The sequence below is a fragment of the Ursus arctos genome, unplaced genomic scaffold (genome assembly GCF_023065955.2).
Source record: "Ursus arctos isolate Adak ecotype North America unplaced genomic scaffold, UrsArc2.0 scaffold_22, whole genome shotgun sequence".
In the NCBI taxonomy this organism is placed as follows: Eukaryota; Metazoa; Chordata; class Mammalia; order Carnivora; family Ursidae; genus Ursus; species Ursus arctos.
Window position 1 is genome coordinate 22952194 of NW_026622897.1, and position 22044 is coordinate 22974237.

At 45.0% G+C, this 22044-nt stretch overlaps 1 protein-coding gene across 4 annotated transcripts in view; it reads right to left on the reverse strand.

Annotated features, from left to right (window-relative positions):
* Nucleotides 1-22044, reverse strand: part of ETS1 (ETS proto-oncogene 1, transcription factor) — a 128707-nt gene that overhangs the window by 76662 nt on the left and 30001 nt on the right. The window lies entirely within an intron of this gene.

Genomic DNA, 22044 nt, shown 5'->3' on the forward strand with positions numbered 1-22044 from the left:
CCCATGCAGGTCTCCTGATCAGCTTTCCTCTGTCCAAGACCTCTCTGCAAGGAGCCGCGAGATAGACAAGCCAACGTTGGACTTCTCCTAAGCTCCCCCTTTGAAAAGCCATGTTATCAATATGGTTGAGTTTGTTCATGCTCCGGAATCTTCCATTAGCTCAGACTTTAGTCACCTCCACCTTCAAGGAATAGATAACATTTATTATTACCTGTTACTATTATCTGTTATTATTATTGAGCATTATTTTAAAAAATCAATGCTAAGGGAGGGGTAAATTTCTGTCCCAGTGTGAAAGCTTTGGTGGCTATCCACCCACATCAGGCTGAAGGTGCGGCCACCACCCCCAAGGGCGGCAGGTGTGAAGGACTTGGAACAGAAATTGCGGAGCCTAGGGAAGACACCGCCAAGCCAGCCACAGGGGCCACTGGCCGTTCTCCACCACACACGTCCGTGGATGGGGGTGACCGATGAAGCACGAGCTTCTCGGAAAGGTACGCTATAGGAAAGCAGAGACAAGAGTTCAACCAAAATGTTTTTTTTTTTGTTTTGTTTTTGTTTTGTTTTTAAAGATCTTATTTATTTATTCGACAGAGATAGAGACAGCCAGTGAGAGAGGGAACACAAGCAGGGGGAGTGGGAGAGGAAGAAGCAGGCTCATAGTGGAAGAGCCTGACGTGGGGCTCGATCCCATAACGCCGGGATCACGCCCTGAGCCGAAGGCAGACGCTTAACCGCTGTGCCACCCAGGCGCCCCCAACCAACATGTTTTAAACATGATGTAGAAATAATGAATTCCATCAAAGCCTCCTTACTGCTGAGCAGATAAAATCCAACCAGAGCCCAAAGGCCAGAATTGGTCCCTGCCCGTCCTCCAGCCATGTTTCACCTTCTCTCCCTCAGAGGGACACTGCCCTCCAGGGCACCCGCGCTTGTGGGGAGCCCTCGAACACACCCCAGGGCCTCATCCTTCTGTGCACTTCTGCGGACCTTGCCCTTTCAGGAAAGCCCTGTTCCCCCAGTCCCACTCATCTGTCAGGACAAAGCAGCAAACATTACCACCCCCACCCCACCCCCATTCTGCCCCACGCTCCCCTACCCCCCCTTGAAGGTTTCCTGGGCCTTCCTGATGAAAACAGGCACTTCCTCCTCTGCTCTCTCTGAACAAACGGCCTCCCAGTCAGCACCTCCGGGCTTCTGACTGAGCGCGTCCAACACTGCGGACCAGACACCTCAGCCCTTCAAGGGCGGGAACCATAATCTATTCAAATGGTAATTTCCAGCTTAAAATACAGTGACTTGGACATAGTGACCTAGTGAATGCTTAATAAAGGTTGAAAAGAACAAATAACTACAAAACGAGTGAAAGAAATAATGAATAAATAGATGAATGAATAAAACTAGCATCTGATACGAAATGTGATCTGAGATGGTGATGGTAGTCTCAGGCCTGCTCCCGGCTTCACTGCTCCCGGCCCTGTGTGCTTGGAAAAGGCCACTGTTATCTTTCAACGTGGTTCTCCCTCTCTCTGAAATTGTCCGACCTCAGGGTGCCTCGGTGGCTCAGTCTGTTGAGAGTCCACCTCTTGGTTTCGGCTCAGGTCATGATCTCAAGGTCATGAGATGAGCCCTGCATTAGGCTCCGTGCTCAGTGCAGAATCTGCTTGAGATTGTCTCCCCACTCCCGCCCCCCGCACCAGATCATGCACTCTCTCTCTCAAGTCTTAAAAAAAAAAAAAAAGAAAGAAATCGTCTGATCTCATACGTGTGCATACACATGCACATACTTCTCAGATACATTTTTTAAAATAATAGAATGGAGGGGCGCCTGGGTGGCTCAGCTGGTTGGACGACTGCCTTCGGCTCAGGTCATGATCCTGGAGTTCCGGGATCGAGTCCCGCATCGGGCTCCCTGTTCAGCAGGGAGTCTGCTTCTCCCTCTGACCCTCCCCCCTCTTGTGCTCTCTCTCTCTCATTCTCTCTCTCAAATAAATAAATAAAATCTTTAAAAAAATAAAGTAAAATAATAGAATGGAAAGAGACCAGGCCGACCATTTTCTAAATCTGCTTAATAGTTCTAGAGCTTAACTTTTCAAACCAAGTCTAGTCTTTGAGGTTTCTAGCTCATTGAGTCACGGGACCATATAAATCTTTCTTTCCAAGTGTTTTTAAGAAGACTCTACCAACCTTCTTGAACGTCTGATACTGATGAGTGGATGACTAAATATAAAGTCCATATACCATTTAAGTTTCCCATGAAATAATCGTGGGCCTCCAAATCAGAAGGGAAAAAAGAAAAGAAAAGAAAAGAAAAGAAAAGAAAAGAAAAGAAAGAGAAAACAAAAATAAAAATAAAAATTAAAGCATGTGGCAAGAGATTTTGAACTCCGCCAAATCCCCAAACATTTAAAAACAACCAAAGTCACTGAAAGATTACTATCTTTAAAATGTAAGGCCTTGGGGCGCCTGGCTGGCTCAGTCAGTGGACAGTGAGACTCTTGATCTCAGCGTTGTGGGTTCGAGCCCCACGGTGAGTGTAGAGCTCACTTAAAAATGTTTTTTAAATAATAAACAAACGAACAAACGAACATAAAACTTCATAGCAAAACTCATTGCCTGATGATTTGTCTATAAATTCACATCTAAGCTGATGACTTTGGGTTGGTTCTTCCCTTGTTATTTTCCCATCACAATCTCAACTTCTAAAAAAGATATTTTTCTAATATTTGAGGGTACCTTCCATACAGAGAGAGAAATGAAGGCATAAAGACAGACGGAGTGGAAGATTCCGTGGTCCTCCAGCAGCAAGAGAGAACCATTTCAGGTTTTTACCCTCCAACCTGAAACTAAGGGAAAAAACACTGTCATTCATTTGGCAATCGCTTTGTTCTGGCCAGCTTCCTACTTGCTCAAGTGGAATGCCCACTTATAATGATCATAATGGATTGAAAGCCATAAAATTAGATTCTGGCTGGCAATAAGCTCTTTATTACTTGACTTTACCACAATGGGCCTCCATTCTCAGGTCTTGCCTTAAGGAAGACTCATCCAAGACCTCTAAGATATGTAAAAATAGGATAATAAGTGAAGACAAATAGATCTGCATTTCTGTATAGATCTGACTCCTCAAGATCCAGCTTGGTGTGAATACAAAGCAGCCATTGAGCATTGAGCGTGTAAAAATAACACCTGTTCATTTATCAAAGACAGATCAAATAAACTACATGGCAGAAATAAACTATGACAACAAAGATAAATAGAAAACATGGCAGCAAGGGAAGAACGATTGGAAATAAATATAAGTGTGAATGCCACCATATTAATCAAAGAGAAATATCAGATGCACATAATCAATGCACTTTAAGCAAAGAGTAGGAACGTTTAAGATAAGAACTATGTTTTGTAAATGTGAGTACTGTCATGGAGGTATTGGGGACAAGAATTAAGTACATTGGGTAAACACGGTGTTATATTAAGGTCCTAGAAAATAGCATACTTTATGTGCGAGAGACATGCTGCTTTCTAAATCCAACTGAAGTTTTCAGCCATATTAAAAGCCATAAAATAGGCAAGTCAAGATACAAAAGAACCCTCTCGTTAGCTGGAGGAAGAGTTCAGAATTGAAGTGTTGATGGTTCATGTCAATATATTCCAGTTAGCAGGTTATTTAAGCAATGACATCAGAGTAAGAGGAGGCCATGTACCTCTGCAAATGGAATCCCTTAGAAGAGCAATCAGGAGACATCATGTCACGCTACCTTCATAGAGTTTGGGTCATTTTATTTAAATCCTTTAGGAGCCAAACCTCAGCACTGAATGTGAATAAGCACACTCCTTCCCCCTGATGGAAGGAACAGCAGTGCTTTCCCTTGGCTGGCCTGGAAGGTCACAAAGCAGTTTGATCAACATCATGTCCCAGCACCTCCGAGATATGTCTAGAAGGAGGGAATGCATCCCAGCCCTCAGCATGCCAGTGTTTGTCCAGGGTGGAGAGACTCTCCATTGTTATTGCTCAACTCTGACCCACGAGAGCAGGGCAAAATAGTGAAGACCCATATTTGCTCAGCTCTTGCAAATTATTCATATGTCCCACATCTCTCTCACCTGCCACTCAGAGATCTTTAAGTGTGGTTTTTGCCCCCCAAGTCTTTTGTCTTCATTCGTTGGATTTCTTATTAGACCTTTTATCACTTATGGACCATAAACCATCTAAACCATCTGAATCCTTATTTTTCCACCAAGAAAGGGGGAGGGGGAGACAGAGGGAAGGCATGGTGTGGTGGAGAAGAGATTATCAATGCATTAATTCCTACCCATCTTCACTCAAAATAGAAATAAGGAGAGCTGTCATTGGGAGGTGGATAGAGTAGGGTCCCAAGTGATGCATCTGGTTGAGCTCAAGGATGAACCAGAGGAAGAATGAAATCAGGGTCAGGATTAAGGGAAAGGGGAGGAAGGACTCAGTTCCCTTCCCATGGGAACTAAGAGGCGAGGGAAGCTGACATGGAGTTAGGTCTGCGCTCAGAAGGCTCAAAGTGTGCCATACACCTCTCTCACAGCTGCAGAGGAAAATGTTGGGAAGCATTAGAAGTAAGAGCAGCCGGTCACAAAGCACATATGTCTAAATTGTCTTTTTTCTATTTATATATGTATACTGGGATTTTATAATAACGTGTTCCAATAGTGACTTCAGGACAAGTAGGACATACATTACAAATGCACAAATAATACATTCTGGGAAATGTTCCATTGTTCTAAAGTCACATACCCCCATTCTTCACCAAAGGCCAAGCGAGCACCTGAAAGAAGGGAGAGAGAGAAGAGGGATGGGAGGAGAACTCGGGGGGTTAATTGCAGATATAATATTTATTGACGCCTCTACTGTAAGAGGTAATTCCACTTCCTTAGATTCACAGTGTTTTTTCCTTCAAGATGCCCAAATTGAATATACTAATTTTATTAAAAGTCTTGTTTATGCCAAACTCTAGATTCAGGATATTTGCCAGACAACTGTTAGTGACTTTTTTTTGAAATCTATCAAAGATAAGGCCAAAAAAAAAAGTAAAAAGAGAAATGTCAATATTAATGTCTTGGAGAAACAAACATGCATTAAATGAGATTTATACAATTAATTCATAAAATGAATTAATAAAATTTTCTTAGAAAAGTCTGCTGATTTTTTTTTCTTTCTGGAGTTAAAGAAATTTTTGGAGATTTACTTATTTGTTTATTTATCCTTTGCTTTATTGACTCCTCTTAATATCTCCGAGACTTAAAACCAGTACACCAAGAAAGACAAAAAGAAACACACTGAAGTAACTTAAAAATCAGATATGGTTTGTGTTAGTTTAATTGTAATACAAGAGGTAAGGGGAAAGTGTTATGTTCCCCTTTAGAGACGAGGAAATTGACAACCAATCAGCATAACTAGATTTTTAGATTTCGCATTCTTCAGTAACTGCACACATAGTGGCCGCCTTCTGCTGCCTTTTCCTGGTAACTATTATTTCATAGGTCCAGTGCAAAGCCCAGCACAGGGTTTAATACTAGGCTACAGAGTCAGGCTAACCTGAGCTCATAACTGGGGTCTGTAACTTATTAACAGTGCAACTTTTAGCATGCTACTTCAACTGTATAAAGCTCAGCTTGCTCCTCTATAAAATGGACTCATAGGATTTTTTGGTAAGATTTAAGTAAGATAAAATATGTAAAATATTTAACAGTGTCTGACTCAAAATAAACAATAAACGGCAATTTCTTTTCAATTTCAAAACTTTTTTAAAAATCGCGTTCCAAACTAGACTTGGAGCTCAGGTATCCTCAATTCACTAAGTTCACTATCCATCAAAAAATACTCATCACAGTGAGCAATGTTGAGGAACCACTTAATACAAATGAATATCTATGCCACAGATAAGAAATACATAGGTGGCCTATGTATTTTAAAATATCTGCTTATAAGATTGCCAAGACAATAGGATAAGAAAAATTTTTACTTATTTAAGTTAACTCTGTGCCCCACGTGGGGCTCAAACTCTTGATCCTGAAATCAAGAGTTGCATGCGCTACTGACTGAGCCAGCCCGGCGCCCCAGGATAGGAAAAATCTTCCTACAAATAGTGCTGGGACAATGAGCTATACATATACAAAAGAAAGAAATTGAACCCCTTACTTCATGCTATGCACAAAAATTAACCCAAAGTGGATCATAGACTTAAATATAATAACTAAAGCTATAAAACCCTTACAAGAAAATATATGAGTAAATCTTCACAACCCAGGTTAGTCAATGACTTCTTAGCTGTGACACCAAAAGCATGAGAGACAAAAGAAAAAATAGATAAATCAGGCTACCATAACTAAAAACACTAGTGCTGTAAACCAAAACATCAAAAAAGTAAAAAGACAACCCATATTAAGGGAGAAAATATTTGCAAAGTATGTATCTGATAAGGAACTTATATTCAGATTATATAAAGAACTCTTATAACTCTGTAGGAAAAAGATAGCCCAATTTAAAAAAAAATGGGCAAAGATTTAAATAGACATTTCTCCAAATACAAATGGCCAATAAACAGGTGAAAAAGGGCTCAAGATCATTCATTAGCCATTAAGAAAAATCAAATCAAAGCCAGAATGAGATACTATTTCCTATTCACTATGAGAGCTATCAGAAAGACAGACAATAACACATATTGGTGAGGATATGTAGAAATTGACACCCTTGTACGTTGCCGGCGGGAATGTAAAATGGTGCCATCACTTTGGATAACAATTTGTCAGTTCCATAAGAGTTACCATATAACCCGGCAATTCCACTCCTAAGTATAAACCCACGTGAAGTGAAAACATAGGTTCACACAAAAACGTATACATGAATGTTCACAGCAGCGTTACATACAACAAACATAAAGTGAATACAACTCAATTGTCTGTCAAATGGTGGGTAAATAGAATGTAACGTATCCACATAATGGAATATTATTTGGTGATGAAAAAGAGTGAAGTACTAATAAATGGTACAACATGGATAACCTTTGCAAATAGTCAAAGAAGTCAGCCACAAAAGGCCACATATTGTAAGACTGAATTTATGAGAGAAGGCCAAAATGGGCAAATTTATAGACAAAAATTAGACCAGTAGTTACTAACATATAGGGGTGAGAGGGATAAGGGAGAATGGGACTGACTGCTAACAGGTATGGGATTTCCTTTAGGAGAAACAGAAACGTTCTAGAATTAAATTACATGATGTTTGCGCAATATTGTGAATATATTGAAAACCCTTAAATTGTATACTTTAAATGGGTGAATTATATAGTATGTGAACTAAGTCTCAATAAAGTTCATCTCAAAACTGTCAAAACAACAACAACAATAACAGCCCTCAGCTTTTCCAGAGGTGAAGTCAAGACAAATAAAAGGGAGAGAAAGAATTTCCTACCATCCAATAAAGCCTGCCCAGCGGAGTCTATGAACATCATCTCAAGACCATTTGCTTAACCAAAGTTCAGTGGAAAAACATCTAACATTTCCATGACCTTCTTTTCTAAACTTCCTAAGTGGCTCAGAGAGAGGCTGCCCGGGGAAACTCCAAATGGAACCTAAAAATATTATCTCCTGGCTTTATAAACACCAGGAACACTAATGAAGTGAGGAGCAGCAGACCTAACGAATGGAACGTTTCATTCAGGTTGGCAGGCCCGAGCAGAGTCTGAACTCAAATCTGAAGACAGTCAGGAAGGCCCAGGAGGGGCTAGATGAGGGCCGGGGAGGTGAAAATCAACACAGGGTGAAGAAGGAAAGAATAACAGTGAACTAGGTTACATAAAGCAGAGCAAGAGTGACCACTATTCTAAACATCAGTAAAACAACCCCTTTTCAGATCTAACTCCCCATTCTCATTCTGTTGACCAAGTTTGGACAAATGAGTGCTCTTCAAGGCAAATGCCCTGTATCTTCACTTTCACGTAATTTGCAAAGAGGCCAGAGGGGGAACCAGGTTGCCTTGGTCTCTCCTTACTCTAGTGTGCAGTAGGAATATTCTTACAACTCCCACTCTCCTGATGCTCACCTGGCTGCCCAGCGTAGGTATGTCTGTCTTAGCTTCCCATCAGCTTATGCTGATGCTCCTTGAGGACAAATGTGCCACCCTTCTCTGGATGCCCAATACCTCATGCAGCATAAAGGCTCAACAAATATGTGTTGGTTGATGACAGACAGAATAAAAGTGCTCTGATGTAACCAAGACCCTAAACCAGTCAAAAACCTTGCATTACCTCTAGTCCAATTGAGGACCAAGACACCAACCACCCCACCAGTAGCTCTGACGAGTGTGGACAACCAGCATACAGATATGTATCACATCCTCTGCGCTATGGCAAGTAGTGGGCTAAGCGTTGGGAATATGGAAATAAACGGTAAGTTCCCTTGGCTTAGAGGGAGAGAAATTGAAGACAAAGAACCTTCTGGAACAATCTTTGGATTTTGCTCTGAAGAGTTTAGGGTGTTTTTCTGTTTGTTTGTTTTGTTTTAATTTAGTAACTTCTTAACTGATTTTAAAATCCTGGGTAGTTATCATGACCATCCTGACAGATGAATCTCATAACCGTGTCTTGTTTATCCAACAGACCTCAACTGTGTGCCTTTGACAATCCAGGTACTTTGCCAGGTACTCGGAACAGGACCAGGACAAAGGCCTACCCTTGAGGTACCTACGGATGAGCAGCAAAGACCAAAATCAGTGACGGCAGACAGTGAGATAATCTGCAATTCAGGTACTCACCAGTATCGGGGCCATGCAACTGGGGCCAGGACTAAGAGATTGACAATCCTCCTCCTCCTCATCCTTATAAATTCGCCAGATATTTAGAAGATAAGATTGACAGGACTTGTGTCCAAATTAGTGTGAGGATAGGCTGATTGTCTGCTGCTCTTGCATCCTTAGAGTTCTCCCCTCTTCTTCTGCTACCAGACCCCTCCCGCTTCCCTTCTAGGAAAGACAAGAAGACATGAGCTAAAGAGAGAGAAGGAGGAGGAGGAAGAAGAGGAAGAGAGGAAGAAAGAGACCCAGGAAGAGGAGGGCAAGGGACTTGACAAGATTATTGCTATCCTAGGGTTCCCCGGACGGGCTCTTCCGGACTTCTCAGTTCTGTGAGACAAGAAATCCCGTCTTCATGTTAAGTTCATTGAGCCAGATTTCTGCCACTTGCAAAAAAAAAAAGAGCCCCAAACAACACAAGGGTCAAAGCAGAATGGAGGGAGTCAATACTAAGTACTAGTTTCCTAGGCTGGTAATTAGTAGATCACTTGACTTTTGCCAAGACAGGATCGAGGGTCTAGGTTACGCTACAGAGTTGGGACAGAAAGGGATGAGCTCAGCTGTAACTTTGAGACAACCGTGTGATATCCAGGTGAACTACTCACAGGAAAATATTCATGGAATAGACTTCAACATTAACCATTAACTGATGAAACTGAAGTGCCATTTCCCCCTAAAGTATTCTTTAATTTACAAATTTTCTTTAAAGGGGGGGGCTTATTTTTCTAATAATCATTACAAAAAAAAATAAGCCTGGCACATTTGCACCTGGCGAAGTACTAGTTCCCAGCCAGAAAGAGAGAAATGAGTGTTTTAAAGCAATCCGAACCACAGAGATTCTCTCTTGCTTTTCCAGCAGGTTTTCCACTTCGCTTAGATGATTAATTTCGATTAAATGATTAATTTCCACCTGCCCACCTGCCACAGATATCAGGAAATACGGGCAGTGAAAAGCATAAGTGATCAATAACAATGGGAAAGATGCAGAAGGACATTTCAAACCGTCTGTCCTTTGCCCCCAAATCTTATTGGTTGAGTTCTCATAACACATGCCACGCTGAGTCCCCTTTTCGCTTTGCTCACTAAAGCAGAACTAGAAGATTATTCTTTTTTTTTTTTAAGATTTTATTTATTTATTTGACAAAGAGAGAGACAGCCAGCGAGAGAGGGAACACAAGCAGGGGGAGTGGGAGAGGAAGAAGCACGCCACCAGCCGAGGAGCCTGATGCGGGGCTCGAACCCAGAACACTGGGATCACGCCCTGAGCCAAAGGCAGACGCTTAACGACTGCGCCACCCAGGCGCCCCTAGAAGATTATTCTTGAAATCAATAGCTTTCTTTTCCTATCTGACCTGGTCTTTCCCACTTGATAGATTCCTAAAACATTCCCTTGAAGTTCCCTTAAAAGGTTTGGAAATATTTGTCTTATGTGATGGGAACAGAAGGATAACAAAAAATGACTTAACCTACTTCAGAAATATCCTGAAAGATATTTGAGGGGATAAGCAATTCACAAAGTCCTTTAATAATGGATTTCGGAGTTAAATTTCACCATAGCTAATCTAAACCTCTCTTTTCCCATTTTTCCCATTTTCCCCCTTAGTCGTCAATGGATCTAAAGAACAGCTGGTAAGTCCCTGATAATACTTTACGAAGAGTTAAGTCTGCATAGTTGTTCATCTTAATTGATTTTATACTTAGTTCCAACTCACTGCTTACCTGAAGCTCGATGTCTAGGAAAGGCAATGAAAAATTTGAAAAGTAAGTCAAGCCGGGGAAGAGGAGTGGACACTTGGTGTACCACTTGATGTCACAGCACCAGCAGGCTGAATTGGAGAGACCACCCTAAGGGTTAGAGGAAAGCTGTTTTCCTTGTAGATTTCGTAATTTCAAGTTTTTAAGTGCTCTCTGATATGAAAACAGGTGGAGAGCAAAACAAATGTTCTTTCAATTCCATTAAAACTTGTGAGATCAGGAAGAAATGTTGAAAGGGCAGATGGAAAAGTGATTAATTGTTTACTAAAAAAAAAAAAAAAGAAAAGAAAGAAAGAAAAAATATGGAATTTCCCTCCTCCGCAGCCCAGTCAGTAGGGCTGAGAGAGGCAGGCCGCCCCCCCCCCTCACCCCGGGAATTGTGGATAAATGCACAGAGGCTTAGAAGCCTCATCCCTGAGCCCCTCACCCCTGCCTCCTCCCAATTCTGCACAGAGACATTTCAATTCCATTCTCTTCCAAGGCTCCCCCTCTCCCATCTCCAGAGCAGCAGCCCCGAATCACATCATTGAGTTTAAAATAAAGAAATGCTTTTCCTAAAGAATTCGCACACAAATAATCTCATTACCCCAGCACTTAGGTTTATACAGCAGACGTCTTCTGCCAGGAGGAGAAAAAAAAAAAAACAACAACAATCTACACTCACTCACATGGAACAGCTGCGGGGAGAAAAATGGTATTTAATTCATTGTGAAATATTCAACAATGGCTACACTGCACTTTTAAAAGCCTTTTGATAGTAAAACCCACAGAGAACAGCCCATCCTGTGTGCTGAAAAGCAGCTTCCCCACAATTAGTCCCCCTATTCAGAGGTCTGAGAAGTCTGCGTAACCTTCAGCACGTGCTATGTACGCTGTGGATAGCTTCAAGGGTATAACCTTTCACAAACTTCGTAGGGTTTAGTCTTGCTCAGCGACTCTGTCTGCTCCCAAAGCTAGTTGGGGGGAGAAGGAGAAAGGGGGCAAACGGAGTGTGATGCTTAGGTGACAGACCGTCAATGAACGCCCAGCAAGGAAAACCTATTCTCCCAGGGGCCCTGCCGATGACCAAGCTCCTTCGTGCCCGACGTCAGACCCCAAGGAATCAGAGAGAAGGTCCAAAAAGACAAAAAGATAGGCTACATAGGCTCATTTTCTCTATTCATGGGTCTCTGGTCTGTGGGACAACGAGGAAAGCTTATATTCTCTTATCCTCTAGGGCGGACTCTAGCCACTAGGGAGGAAGCCACAGTGACGACCTAAAAAACATTTTGGGGGCAGGCCAAGTTTGCATCCAGGTCAGAGCACGGGCTCTGCAGTAGGATCCCAGTTTAACTGACCCTCTCCCCACCTCCCAGAATTACAGTTAGACTTCCTTGGGGGGGGGGGGGGCAAGGTAGCTCTCTGAGCCTCATTCCTCTCATCTGTAAAATGGGTCATAATATATCATCCTCGAAAGAAGGTTTTAAGAGTGAAATCAGCACACGTGTGATTCTTAGTATAGAGAAAGTATTTAATGAATGACATGACAATTACTCTTCCTCTCTAGCTGTTCCAGAAAGAAGGCAGGCCTTCTCCTGGGATTCTATAATAAGATTATTTAAAATTGAACAAGAATGGGATATGAACTGTTTTTATTCTTTTTTTTTTTTTTTTAAACAGAGAGACGCAACAGAAATAGAGATAGGCACCAATATCTAACTGGAAATTCTGAGGGATCTGAGTTTGTTGGGGGAAAAAAAAAACCTACCAAAAGTCAAGCTTTGCATCATGATAGTTCGGTGCTGTTGTTCAGGAACTTTAAACCCAGATTTTCAAAACACAAAGTACGTGAAATGGTTGACTATCTCAGGTATGGTTGAAGCAGACACGACTTTTCTGTTATTTCCAAGTTTCCATCAAGCAGGACCACAGACACGTCAGCCACTTTCCTTATACAACCCAACATTCAACTTATCAACGTCACGTAAGCCCTAGCCCTGTTCAGTGAAGAATGTCCATCTGTCCTGACCAAAGAAGGAAACGCTAAGACGTCACTGGGCAGTTCAAAGGAGCTGACCCAGGGTGGGGTAATCTCTCTCCCTCGACTTGAAACTTCTGAAAATGGTCTCCACTTGACTAAGCCAGTTTGTGACAGTGGACAGAACAGTCAGGGGTTCCACAGGAGGCCAAAGATCAGAAATGGGGGCCAAGATCCTGAAGGGCACCCCGACTCAGAGGCAGTTGGGTGGGGGTACGTAGCATCTGGGGGTGTATGTATGCACTATAGTTGTTTTGTACACATTGTTGGGGGGGGTGAGCTCTGGACTGCTGTCCCCTTCAGAGGCAGTGTTTCTACCACTCACTCTCCCCCCACCACACACACACCCCCTCCCCAGGGGACCGCTGGGAATGTCTATCACCGGAGACAGGCCTGTGAGAAGCAGCTCACAGTGGGACTCTCCCCTGTTGCTCTGGAGGGGCCTGTTCTGGCCCTCCCCCCCACCCCCCAGCAGAGAGGCCGCAGGTCCATAACTTCCATGGACGTTTGCAGGGCTCCTTCTGTGGAGCACGAAATAAAAGAGGATGTTGAAAGTGGGGGGGAAAAAGAAGGAGAAATATGGCCGGACTTCAGTGAAGGCTTCAATGCCTCGGGTCTCTGGCATAATGGGACAGAATCAGCTTCCAGATTTAAATACACTCTCTTGGGACTGACCAGAGCGGTGAGAAGGGATTGATAGGAAGGAAGCTCCTACCTGAAATTCAATCCAGTTCAACAAAATGGGCTTCGCATGCTCTCTACGTACACCATGCTTTTAAATGCTGCAGGGGGTACAAAAGTCCCTTTTCTCCCGGCCAGTAGTTTTTAACTCCGTGGGGGTCTCAGACTGCTCCGAGAATCAGAGGAAAGCTAGACTTTTCGAAAACTCCTTGCACACTATTGCAGAGGGATGGCACATTTCCGACGCTCAGCCAGGTCAAGCGCCCCTGCTCTTATGAGAATCGGCAGGTCTGAGACTTGGCAGAAAGTGGTCAGGGTTGGTTTAAAAAAGAAAATGTAGAAAGCAGGTAAGAAATCAAAAGAAGCGCAAAGGCCACCAGAGCCCTGCTTCTGTGGATATTTCATCCCCGGTACCTCCGTTCCTCAAGCACCCGGGCAGCAAGTCTGAGGAGAAGCCGGGAAACACACAAAACTACCTCGAGTTAGTAGTTCTGTGGTCTTGTTTTGTTAATGACCCCTGCAAGGATGTGCAGAGGTTCCAAAGGTTTATTTTCTTCAACAGCAAGGATGTCCAAAAGCATCACACATATTTTCCAAGGTGGTAAGTGCGTCTAACTGGGGTGTTCAGGAATGGAGTGGGGGGAAAGCACTGCCGGATTTTTAAAAATAGTGATCTGGAAGAGGGGATGGTCCCACTGACTAGGCTGCCAGATGGGGGCAGGGTCAGAAGTGAGAGCTGATGGACCACTCACACTGGCAGCCTCAGAAAGAGCCAAAGGTTGCCCTCTACATCAGCAGAAAGGTAATTTCTCTCACAGTGCAATTAGGTCTCATGTTTGACCTATGACCTCTGGCCCATGCGATATTTATGCTCTCCAGACAGGCAGCAACAGGGCGAGTGCTGAAGCAAGGCGTGTAATGGGAAAGGGAAGAAAGGGCGGGAGGAAGGAAGGAAGGAAGGAAGGAAGGAAGGAAGGAAGGAAAGGAGGGAGGGAGGAAATGAGGGAGGGAGGAAAGCAGGGAGGGCGGAAAAGAAGGGAGGAGGAAGGAAGGAAAGGAAGGGAGGGAGGGAGAGAGGAAGCTGATCATTTTACAGCAACTCATGAAATCATACGTTGAGAGCCATGCTTTGGTGTTCGCCTTTTCCAGATTCAAAGTGGTGTTTTGTTCCCCACCATAATTCTGGGAGGTAGGCACTATTATATTACAAATGAGAAAACTGGGGCTCAGAAGGGCTCAGCGATTTGCCCATGGTTGCAGAGCTGGGAGGTGGCAGGGTTATAACCTTGACCTGAATCCTTCCCACCAAACCCTCCTGCTCCTTTCTGAACAGTAACAATCCACACGTGTGCTCTGGGTCGAGCCTTAGGCTCCCTTACCTATCTCTCCATCTCCCGGACCTACCTAGAGCTCCCTCCGACCTCTTGCAAAACTGCATCTCAGTGCAGAATCTCTTCTGTTCCAACCGTCTCTTTCCAAAGCCCGGCTCGGGGCAAATGTGCTACCGCAGACTGAATGGACGGCATTCAGGCCCACGGAGTTCACTCCTCTCTCCTCTCCCCCCTGCCTGGATCTGGATTTAAAAACTGGGTCCTCGTCCTCGGACGCCCTACCTCCCGGCTCGCTCTGCCCGCGCCAGCGTCGCTGGCAGCGCCGGGGTTAACCGGCCAGCCCTGCGGAGCAATGATTTCTGTTTTATTTCAGCAGGGGAAGTGTGTGCCTGCCTGATTAGCCTGATGGTTTCCTCTTTTCCCATAACCTCCAGACCCCCATGGCCCAAGTGTTTACTCTCTGAAATAAAAAATCTGCTGGTGTTTTTCTTTTTGTGTGCTCGTGTATTTTGGGAGGATTGCAGAAGAGGGAGGCGGGGTAGGGGTTAGGGACGCGGAGGCTGGGGGAGGGAGCGAGACGCCTCCCCCTGCGAGCGGCCCTCCCCCACCGAGCCTCCTCCAGCTGCGGACTCTGGGCTCAGACCCCTGGCCGCAGTGCAAGAAAGAAACTTATTAATGAGGGAGCTGGGTCTCCTGCTTCAGCAGCTATAAACACAGCGAACATCTGGAGAGAGAGAGTAAGAGTCTCTCCGCGACCAGACACTGAGAAAAACAGGCTGTCTCTGCGCATCCATCCCCCACCCCTGCACGGTCCCACGCAGCCGTCTCCTCCCGGCCGGACTCCAGCTCCCACACCATTCACCCAGCCCGAGCTCTCCATTCACAGAGTGGAGCAGGGCCGGGCCGCGCCAAGCGGGGGCCGACGCCAGGCGCGGCATCCACGGTCCCCAGCCCCCGCTCCTGGAGTTCCAGAAGAGGGGTCAAACTGCTTGAATCAAATAAGAACTCGCTGCCCCGGGACCTTTTCCCAACTCGGACCAAATATTTGTGGTTTGAAAAAGTTCAGAGAACTTTTTTTCTCCCCAGCCCCCTGGGATTTTCAGTGCGAGGCTGTTACATCCTAGGATTTTTGAGAAGCAACGCATCGGAGGACAGCCAGCAGAAGGCTTGCGTTCTAACCGGAACCCCGCTGAAGGTTTCTGCCTCTAGGGGACCTTCCTTCCCAAGCACCTGCAGAGATGATTCACATCTGTAAAGACCTTTAGGATCCTTCCTGCCCTGGACTGCTAGGCACAAGTCTAGAGAGACACAAGTCTCTGGTCCCTAATGGGGCAGAGTGTCTCTTCGTGGTCTTCACCAGGCTCCGTTCACTGGTAAAAGGAGACACGTGAAGGATAAGGTTGGCAGGTGTCAGAAAATGAGCCGTGGGCAAGATGAGTGGGCAAGATTCACTGGATAAGGATGGGACATCTACTTTCTTTGGCTCACTTAAATTCATACTCAAATCATACTGAAAGGAAAAAGAAGGAAGGCAGTAACATGTATTGATCACCTGCTATAGGCCATGACCTTTTAAATATCTACCCCATTTAATGGGCACAAGACCTCTTTGCAATCAGCACAAGTATCCCACCTGTTCAAGGTGAGGGAACGAGATTCCGGCCATGTTCTTGCTCTCTTCCATCACACCACTGCTCAACCCTTTGCTTGGACTCAACACCCCTCAGCTCATATGCAAACATTTATACCACTAAGTTCTTGTAAAGCGCATATGACCTAGCACAGACTGGGAAGCTGCCAAGGGGTCAGGAGATGGGAGTGGAAAGGAGAAGGCGATGTAACGTTGGTAAATGGGAGCAAATTCAGTCCACAGCGGGAGTTAGATCCTTCACTTATGGACAACAGGGTCAGGCAGTCATAGAAATCTCATCCGAAGAAGAACAAAATAATACAGCAAGGGTGTAGAGTAGCTTTTTTTTTTTTTTTTTAAGATTTTATTTGACAGAGATAGAGACAGCCAGCGAGAGAGGGAACACAAGCAGGGGGAGTGGGAGAGGAAGAAGCAGGCTCATAGCGGAGGAGCCTGATGTGGGGCTCGATCCCAGAACGCCAGGATCACGCCCTGAGCCGAAGGCAGACGCTTAACCGCTGTGCCACCCAGGAGCCCCAAGAGTAGCTTTTTTACATATAGATTCTCTTCCTAATGCACTCCAGGGCTCTTGCCTCCTGGCTACCTCTGGTCCTCTCAGAGATGCGATGCGGGTGGGGGGAGCAGATTCTTGCATCCAGCTTCCCTCAGCCCTGTCCCCTGGAAGTGACTTGCCAGGGCAGCGAGGCCCCAACCATGGCCTTCAGTGAAAGGCCATGAGACAGGGTTATAGTTTCCTCCTTCCCGAAGGCCACAACTATCAAGTCAGCATCTGAGAAGGTCAGAATTTTCCCCGTGAGGAATGACCCACACGACAGCATCCCAGAAACACACAAACAAACACACACACACACACAGGATCAGAACTGTTTCTGAAGAACAAAGAAACTGAAACAGGTCCTCCAGAGAAGGAAAACATAGCCTGAATGAGGAAAGAACAGATACGTGCCACAGATAGAGTTGAAAATACTGTTCTTTAAAACCGCGGGGCCATCTGAGATGGTCAGTGGAAAGGCCAGACCTGCTGTATGAATAAACACTTCCGAACAAGGTGAATCTCCATTCAACAAGTCCGCCTGGCATTCTCTCAACGTTCTCAACGCTTAAAAGCCAAACGTGAGGCATCTGTTTCTCCCGCTGAAACTTCCCACCTGGTGTCAAGAGCCCTTTCCAAACACTGGGCCAGGGTTGATCTCTCCCAGCCGCCTGGCCGTCTGAGAAAGCCCCAGGAGAGACCAGCAACTCGGGCTCCCGGTACATCTCCCACTTGAACTTCCAAAGTTTATTTGAGAAAGACATTCTTTCGTCCTACCATTTTACTAGTCAATTTGTTTTAGAAATATTAAATAGCGAGATCCAAAGTCACACACTCACACTGCCAAACGTTATCTTATGCGTAAGTGTAATATTTCACGTGGGAGCCATTTCTTCTATCCTGTAAGTGTGCCCCCCCTCCCCCCACACCCGTACACGCTTGAACAAAGTCGCTTAGAGACAAGGAACGAGTCTTCCCCTTCTCCAGACATCTGCTCTGTTTCCAGTATGTGGTGGCACTGACCACCAAAAGTCAACCAATCAGCAGGTCACTTTATGACTCAATGATACACAGACATTTCTGGACGCTCAGGCGCTGCGGGGCAATGCGTGATGCTAGCGACCATTCATATGGTGCTTGCTAAGTGACAGCGCTGCTTCCAGCTTTACATATATTAACCTAGTGGTTTTCAAAGTGTGGTCTCCGGACCAGCAGCAGCAGCAGCACCTAAGACCTTGTGAAAAATGCAAATTCTTGAGTCTTGCCCTGCACTCAGTGAATCAGAAACCCTGGGGCTAGAATCCAACACCCTGTGTTTTAACATGCCTTCCAGGTGATTCTGACACACTTTGAGAACCACTGGTATATGGGAGGAAACGAGAGTACAGAGATACAGTAAGTTGCCTAAGGTCACCCGGCTAGGAAGAGTTGATGTGCAAACTCAAGCAATCTGGTTCCAGAATCTGGATTCTTTACCAATATACGATACCTACTTCCTCTCTCGTGAAGAATGAGAAGTGGAAGGTAGGTTGTAAATGTGGGTAGATGAGGTTTTTACTATGTTCAATGACCAAAAACATACCAAACTGCATTATACAAGAAGAAAGAAAGGACTGTCTTGTTTCTGAAATCGAGGACCACAGTAAGGAGACCATAGGTTCACTCCGGTAGGGGTAAGTTGGGGATACTGTCTTGGGCAGCCTCTGACTGCTTTCCAGCTCTAAGCAACTATTTCACAAAAGTGAACCTGGGTTACGACATCATATTCATAAGTTTGGCTGATTCAAGACAAATCCACCCATGAAACGAAAAATAACTTGATGGTATATCACTCTGGAGGGTCGCTCAGTAAGCACCATATTTTCTGATACACACTGTTGTCATTCATGATATTAAAATTAAATATGGACAGCTGTCAGCTGGCGACTGACTGTGGTCTCGTGGCCTGGGTGCTCTGTTGGGTCTCTGAGGCCGGTTTTCTAGTTCCCAGGGGAAAACAGACATTGCATGACTCCAGCAGGGTCTGGGCACCACTCGGAGCTCACTGGCTCGATCCAAAAATGGTTTGCCATCTACTCTGTCCCTTCTCAACGGGGTTGTGGTTAGGAACTTGTCATCGTAGTTAATGGCAGTGAAATGATAATGATTTCTTAGAGCCAAGGAGTAAGAGACTGGCCTACAAAGGGATTCTTGCTATGATGATTGAGAGAACGGGCTGATGTTGGGGACAGAAGAGCAGACACGGGAGCAGAGAGAAGGCAGGGTCAGTGGGCTCCACTCCAGTCAGACTATAAACAGTAACAGACATTTCAGCCCTGTCTTGTGTAAGGGGCTCCATTGATTCACAAGGCTCCCTGACAGAGGGATGACGAGGAGCCGTGACAGAAAGGGCCATTCATTCATGCAGAACACCAGCTCCCCGTCCCCATTGGCTCTTGCTAATGGCTCCAGGCTGAGAGGGAGGAGGGGGAAGAGGCGGATGGGGAGGAGGAGGAGAAATCAAAGAAAATGATGACTCCGAGGTTGTCATGAAGAAATGTACAGCTGCTCAGGCAATTGCATGCAAATGAGGCTTCCCTTTTTAGCCGTATCGCTAATGTCCCCAGATTCATCTGTTTTTCCCTCTTTCCTATCATCTTCCCCTCCCCTTCTTGCCTTGTCTTTTTCCGGGCTCCCCTTCTCTTGCCTTCCCATTCAGCTTTCATTTTCTCTTCCCATCCTGCTCCACCTGTCCACCCCGTACCTGTATTTTCTGTCCGTTCCCACATTTCTCTGTCTTCCTGGGCACCCTTCTTACCACCTGTTCTGTCCAACCCATGCTCGACTGTCTTGGTTACTGAGCGTTCTCCCCGGCTCACCTGGTAGGCTCTCCCGCAGTCACGTTTCCTCTCAGCTCTAATCCCTGTCTTCCCACTCCCTCTCTCACCCCCCTCCTCCTCCGCTTCAGCCTCGGCCCCTTTGTGAATAGGAGCCACATTATTAGGAAGGGGCCTGATGTTCCTCGATGGCCCCTCCTGCCGGGTATTCCAGTCACTGACAGATGTGGAGTCCTTGGAAAAGAAGTTCATTCATTCCTTCTGAGAGCACAAAACGTGAGATGGGAGCGGGGGTGGGGAGTGGCCATGAGACGGAGGACGGGAAGGAAACCGAAGTTATAAATAGGATAAAAGAAGATGAAAAAAATGTAGCGTATTTTTTTTCTCTCTTTCTTCTTACTCAACACATCTCCAAGGAAATGTGCTGCAGCTGGAGAAATCATTGGTTGGTCCATGTCTTCATCTCCCTTCTCTATAACCCCAAATCTCCTTCCAAAGGACACCCATCACTGAGGAGGGCTGGACCACAGCCCAGAAATAATCGCTGCAGCTATTTCGTCTGGACAGCTCAAAAGGCAAAGGAGGGGCTGGAAAAGCTCAGGGTTTTTGCCAGATATTTCCATCAGAGGGAGCCTAGGGCAGAGGGAACTACAGACCTCACATTTGCCACCAAGGCACCACTCCCCATGGGGGCTTTCTAGTATTTCTGAGCTGCGATTGAAGACAACCAGGTCATTTTAGGACTGCTTATTATACACACCCATCTTCCCATCCTACTTAAAAGCCACTAGTCTGCGTGACCCTGGCTTCCTTCTTCTGGCAACAACGAAGTCGACTGTGGGAAGAAGACTATTATCCTGCTATGAATCCTAGCATTTGAAAGCACTTCATCCTGAAAGGTTCCTCCCGTGCATCACAGACACGGTGTCATTGGCCCTGAAATAAAAATTCTTTTGCCTTTGAGAACCTTAACAAGGGGGGTAATGAAAAATCACCTTCACTTGGGAATGTATGTACTTCTCAGCTGGAAAAAAAAAAAAAAAAGGACCATGTGTTTTAGCTATGAAGGGACATTCTGATCTTGAGGCTATGGACCAGGGTAGAATAACGTCAGCTAGTAACAAGATGTAACTTACAGCAAACAGAAGCACCATCCAGAGCAGAAAGTGTTAAGGCAAGGTAACTTTAACCTGGGTTGCACTGGAAGATACAAGACTTAAGCCTAGTGGCATTGATAGGATTCAAGAATTATACAAATGTAGGCACAACAGTCCTGACCTTTTGCTTATACAAATAAGACCTGTTTGTTTAGAACAGTTTGTAAAGGATGACTTTTTTCATCTCTTAAAATCTTAAGTCCTTAAGTCTAACCTGCGAACAGGGGCAAAATCCTCCCTGTCTCCTTTTTAAATGGATAGCTATTTGAGACATTTGTATTTCTGCTTGGAAGAATCAAGCAGGCAGTGACAGCATAATGTACCAAGTCTGAAATCCAAGAGTGATGTCAATGAATATCGCAAATATCAATGGCTATTGAGTCAAGAGACTATGGAACACAGGGATTGATTTCGTTCTGCCCTAGAAAGGAACCAGACAACTGGAAAGTGACTCCCATGCCTTCCTCTCAACCCCCACCAAGTGCCATATCATCTTGCTTTATGCCTCTGTATTTCTGGTCAAAGCTAAAGCATGGGCAACAAAACAAACATTTATTTTCTGTCTCTGCTATCATAAAAGTAGTCTACCATATCGTTACGTGGAATAAAGGAACACTGAACAAAAAAGTTGTATTTAACTGAGCTCCCCGTGGCTTTCTCCCTGTTATGTCTCAGAATTACATATTTTCCAACATATGAGAGTAATGAGAATTCATCCTGGGAGAAAATACAGATTTGAACTGGTTTTTTGGTATTTGGATATCTAATCTGGCCTTGTGATAAACTGAATTTAATACCCATCACTTCAGAATCCCCAAATCAAGTTTTACATTTTGCATTAAAAATAAAGTAAGAAGAATGCTAGCAGGTCAACGCGGACTCATGGAATTTGTGAGATACACAGTGACTTCTGCAAAACAGAATAAGGGTAAGGACTCTTAACCTGTCAGGTCCTTGGGAGAGGGGACCCACGGGAGAGCTCTCTGGAGGAATGCAATTCCTGTTCACCAGGGGGCAGCACGGTGACCAGCAAGGCAGGGAGAGAACGGAATGCTGGGAGGAGAGGAAGGAGGTCTGTGAGGGAGAGCTGGGGAGAGAGAGGGCACGGAGGACAAAGGAGCCAGATGCAGGTGGGGACCGGCTAAGAGGTGGAGAACAATGGGGAGAAAAAGATGAATAAAGAAATTCCGTTTTGCAAGAAGACTAACTGTTTATCCGGCTCATACTCTCCGACTGCAGAACTTCTAGGCCCTTTGTCAACAACCCGGCCGAAATGGGTAAAT